The sequence below is a fragment of the Parasteatoda tepidariorum genome, chromosome 5 (assembly GCF_982258835.1).
Source record: "Parasteatoda tepidariorum strain Cologne lab strain chromosome 5, Ptep-v5.0, whole genome shotgun sequence".
Classification (NCBI taxonomy): domain Eukaryota; kingdom Metazoa; phylum Arthropoda; class Arachnida; order Araneae; family Theridiidae; genus Parasteatoda; species Parasteatoda tepidariorum.
The window spans coordinates 36,333,425-36,339,070 of record NC_141759.1 but is presented as its reverse complement, the minus strand read 5'-3'; positions in this window follow the sequence as shown (position 1 = coordinate 36,339,070).

The following is a 5,646-nucleotide window of genomic DNA, read 5'->3' as shown; positions in this document are numbered from 1 at the left end:
CAGAATTTATTACTTTTTCATCATGCCTTGTTTTTAAAAAGAACATAAATAGCATTATAAACTTTCATATTATTTTTACTGATTTTCATTGTGAATATCGGTCTTTAAAAAATGGACTTTTGATTCCGTTTTTCAATCTTTTTTTTTATGGAAAGTGTTTCTTTCTTCTTTTTTTTTTTAAAAAAAAAAGCTAAACTAATGGATCAACATGAATTTGTAATCCGATGTCGTCCATTTGTTCAAATTACTTGGAACATTTTATTATATTTTTTTAAAGAGATTAAAAGTCAACAGTTCCCTTTACGCGGTTGTTCACAGTTCCTATATAATTATAATTGCGCTGTACGAGCTTAGAGTTTTTAAAACCATTTTATTATTTAATGTTCTGAATTCGAAGAAATGCCTGAAAAATTACGTCTATAGTATACGGAAGCACACTCACCACTTTGAAGAGCGAGACTTCGCTCCATAATAATTATGTTTTGTGCTTAAGAAAGTACGGAAAAATAAGAACGGAATTTCTAGTTTAGTTATTAATTCTGGGTTAAACATTGAGAAGGCGCATTTTCGCTTGTTTTTTTTTGTTGTGTCCATTTTCTTTCTCTTAAATACACATTTCAAGCTGTATTCAAACTAAAAATCTCATCGATGACATTTGAAAATCACTTTTAAAATAAAATGTTAATTTCTCCCATAACCAATAAGCATGAAAAAATAAATGAATTTACAGCAGAATTCTTCCTTATCAGACATTGTCATTGCGACTGGAAATAAAAATGTTATAATCTTTCAACGTTATTATTCTGAAGATTGGTTATTAAAAAGTGCAGTTTGAAAAACAATGTATTTCTTAGTTCATATTTTCAAATGCTCAGTAAATATAATCAAAAAAAAAAAAAAAAAATTCATGAAATCAAATATTTTTCAAAAAATTTATTTTCTCGTATATACTACATTCACTGTTTTTATTACCAATTTCCTTAATATTGAAATTCTTCCTAAATTTCCGAAGTTTCAAATGGAACGTTTAAATTTCTGAAATATCTGGAAAAATAACGTGCGATATTTTTTTTTCAATGCTGAAAGAATTTTTTATTACTACTAAGAAATATCAAATCATTGTTAATATAAAAAAACATCAACTTATTATTTCTGATTTACACTGGTTGATAATATATTTTTTTTTCCTTAGCGATTAAGATTTTGTATCAGCAGCGATATTCACCGAATTTCGAAAATATGTTTGTTCACGTGTGAATATCAAAAGAATAAGTTTCTTTTTTCCCCCCTTAAGCTCCTTCCACAGCTCACATTTATAAGACCTTTATAATTCACTTGATTTAGTTCAGCATTTAGTCGCCGAATGTGATGTGATATATTTATTTATTATCATGTTTTTTTTAAATAGCTATTTTAATTTTAATTCAAAACTGTAATATGCCTTGATGTAGTAATCACCAATGAAAAGGTCATTTGTGATAGAATTATTACATTAGGAAGTTTAAGAGCTATCAAGGCTAGTGCCGGTTTCGAATCTCATTTTTTTAATGATTTCATTGTGAATTTTCTCACTTTCCGTTCGCAAAATTTTCTGCATTAATATACTTTCATTTAAAAGTTGCGTTGAATTATGGACTTGGAAGATATTTTAAAAAATGTTAGAGATTTCGAAATGTACTAAAAGATTTTGCCCTGACTGTTTTTCTTCTTCCAACTTCTACTATCGTATCATGAATAAACTTTAGAGTTATTTTCGTTTCCCTGAACATTGGTGCTATGTCCCAGAAGTATATTCATCTAACTTGTCCATAGAACACAAAAAAAGTATCTCATCAGATCCCCTAGTGATCCATATTGTTCTTGATATGATTTGAATTTTAGCAATTTACTTCTTACGGAGAATTACACATTAGATCTAAAGTCATCTTTGAAAAATTGTGAAAAAGGTTGAACCTGTGAGACAGCTGTTACAGAAGTAAGCAGAAACGGTATGTAATTTTTGTTTTTATACTTTTATACTTAATGCTCACTATTGGTTAACACATTGTGTAATGCTACAATAGTATAAAGTTCGAAATTCTGCAAATTAATCTAAACGATTTTCAGTCTATAAATTTACGTGGATAAATTTAAAAAAATAACTAACTAGTTTTTAGCTTTTAATAAATTTTAAATTGCGAATAACTTATTTAGAATAGATACAAAAATATAGTCTTTTACATAAAAAATAACTAATTTTTTTAATGAATTCATTTTAGGAATGAATTAAGGTTGCTTATAGAACCCAAATGGGATTCTATTTTAGCCTCACATTGACCTATTTAACACGTTCACGCCGGGGTGGCCCACCGGCGGGTCACGCTAGATTGTCTCATCGGGCGGCGCACCGGAGTAAAAACTGGTAACAAATAAATCACAGATTAAGCTCGTATTTCATGTATATCAATCTAATCATGGCTGTATTCATTTTTCAATGGCAACTAATGTAAATCTCCGATCCAGTTTGTATGTACATACTTCAAATCATGGTTACTTTATTATAATGTTACCACATTGTTACATAATTCAAAATGTTTTATTCACTGTATATAATTTTCATGATGAATGGGGTAGGGGTCGCTGCGCGGCCTAGGCACCCAGTTTTGTTTAAATAAAGAAAGAATAAAGGATGCAATTTTTATATTGAATTGCTTCTTCGCCTCCCGAATATTATCTAATATTGAAATAGTTCTTCTACCAGTATTTTCTCTTTTCCGTCCCGCTTTCAGGCGCAACAGCCGGCGTGAACGTGTTAAATTGCAAATCTTGCATCATTAGCGATTTTCACGAATGATTTTCTAGTGGTAGCAAAAATTAATTTTAGTATATTATTTTTTAAATATAATATTATTTTAATATAATATTATTCAATTACATTATAGCAAGCTTACTGAGTCCTCTGAATTCATTTCTTGCTTGTTTCATTGAAAGTTAAATTGAAAGAAAGCGTTATTTGAAAACACTAGACAGTATATAAATATTGGATAGCGCAATTTTTCTAGCTTAGGCTTAAAAATCAGTTGGAAATAGTAACCCGGAACTCTTATGACGAATATTAACCCCCAACGTCATCGGTGCTTTGCTTTACACGGTCAATCACCCATAATAGAGAAGTTGCAAGACAATATTTACGAGATAGAAATTGGGTGTCTAGATTGAAAGTTGATGCACTAAAATCTCAATTCTTAGAAATTAATAAACCAAGGAAAGAATTCCCTGTACAGAAACAGTTAGTACTTTTTAACAGCATTTTTCTCACTATGAAGAAGACTTGCACTAGACCTTAACAAAATCTCTTATATGAGACCGCGCAAACTACCTTAAGAACAAACCAACATAGTTGTCTTGCATTCCAACTTTTACGCATTTGTCGTAAAATTTTATTTTTATATTTAAAGTGGTAGTAAAATGTTTGTTTTCTATACATTCCTTGAATTTATAAACTTAATTTATAATTTTTTTTTTTACCATCACTAATTTAAAAAAAAAGCATATATATAATTATGCTTTACTGTTGTATCATACCGTATACGTTACGTATATCTTAATCAAAATACAGCGCGTGTTACTGCCTAAAATTGTACTTTAAATTCCATTTTACTACCACTGGGGAAAAGCATCTTCGAAAGGATTAAAAGTTGGCAGGTATGCGAATTTCTAAACTTTTGATGCATTTGAACTCGTGAAAAATTAAAAATTTTAAATCTACATATAATTCTAATTTTCTTCTTTTTATTTTACTACCACTAGATAAAATTATTATCGGAAAGATTTAAACTTATTGGTAAGTAGTAAAAAATTAAAGTTGTGGAAAACCCCTTACCATTCAAAGCATTTTCATTCTAAATTAACAAAAATTACTTAGACATTAGCTAGAAACTTTTTGCATTTAGAAAAAATAGAAACAAAACAAAAACAAATTGGAAATTTTTTATTAATTGCCAAATTCAGTTCCGAACAAAATTATGAAAAATATTTTGTAAATGTTTTTCGGTAGACAAATGAGTAAGTGTAAAATATCCAAGTGTAAAATTTTATATTTCTGGTAGCAAAAAGAGACGATGCTCTAACCTTATCGTACTGTTGTAACTCGATTCTGATAGCCATGTCGGAGGGTGGCAGCAACACCTTCTAGAAGTGAGAAGTCCTCTTCACGGATCAATTTAGTAGTCCGACGTAATGAACAAAAACTGCGAAGTGGGGTAATGAGTAAGATGTCAAAACTTTCGGATTACTAAACTGCGCAGTCATGGACATTTGGCAATAAGTAAGATGCCATAACGTTCGGACTACTAAAGGTTCTGGCTTCTTGTTTATAGTAACTCGTGCAGTGGCCTTCTCTATACTCAGGAAAAAGGAAGCATGGTTTTTTTACTGCAGGTTGGAGGATTTGAAATTACTAAAAATTACAAACTGCAAGAAAAAGGCGACAAACAGAAGAGGCTGATCCGAAAACTTGAGGGAGGCCAAGGATTGTATTACCAGGATGATGATATATGCAGAGATGCCAACTTACTCCGGACAGCAAATACATATATATATCAAAGTGGTAGTTAATCAATTGTGATTCTTGGCTTAATAAATTCAATTTAGTAGATTTTTATCCACCACTATTTCTAAATAATTCGTAGATTTATCGAATTCACCACTTTACAATACTCATGTCATGCTATACCTTTTAAAAAGCAAGCATAAATAGTTCAATATTTGCAAAATTTAGTTTGTAGTTATTTACCGTTTTTTTAAAATTATTTTGGCGTGTTCGGATCAGTTGGCATCTCTGTATATGCATGCGAAAATATAAATATGGTTTTTTTTTATAATAAGATAATTTATTGTTCGTATCATTTATTCCTTATTGATTATACAGGGTACCTGGGGTCCTTGAAAAATTTCAGTATTGGTCGTAAATTAAGATTACTGCTAGAAGATATTTCTTATTTTGACATACCACTTTATCGTTTAGGTTTGTGGCTATAAAGCTGGAATATTCATGCTTATATACTTTCTTCGAAAAGCAATTTTTAGTGGTGGTTACACAGAAATTAAATTATCGACATTTGCTTAATTTTCGCTACCACTTTTTAAAATTTGCAAAGCCCTCGGGAACTCTGTTATGTCACGGTATGACATAAAAAAAAAGGTTTTATAATGATTAAAAAGATAAATAACATCCTAAATTACTAAAAGGAAATATGATAAATATTTCCTCATGAAGAAACTAAAATGGTAAATATACCTAAAAATCAAATTCACTTGCGTATTTTTTCAGCTATTTAAGATGAAGTCTGGTTTAATTAATTCTCTGTTTCATTAGATTAACGCAGTTAAATAACAATTTTCATCGGCTTCTTTCTCATTCGAATTTCATAAAAATGTTTATTCAAGTGTTCATTTCAAGAGATGGAACCTTTTTATTAAGATTGTTTGTAAAGCTTTGCATTTAAAAAATTATTTATATTTATTTTGTTTTGATTCAGCCTTGCACAAAAATGTGAAGCGATAATATATATTTATTATTTTGAGCTAATGTCGCAGTTGGATAACTTTTAATGACAAATTTTATTACGTCTTTAAGTCGATTTGCTCAGTAACCTGATGTTGGAA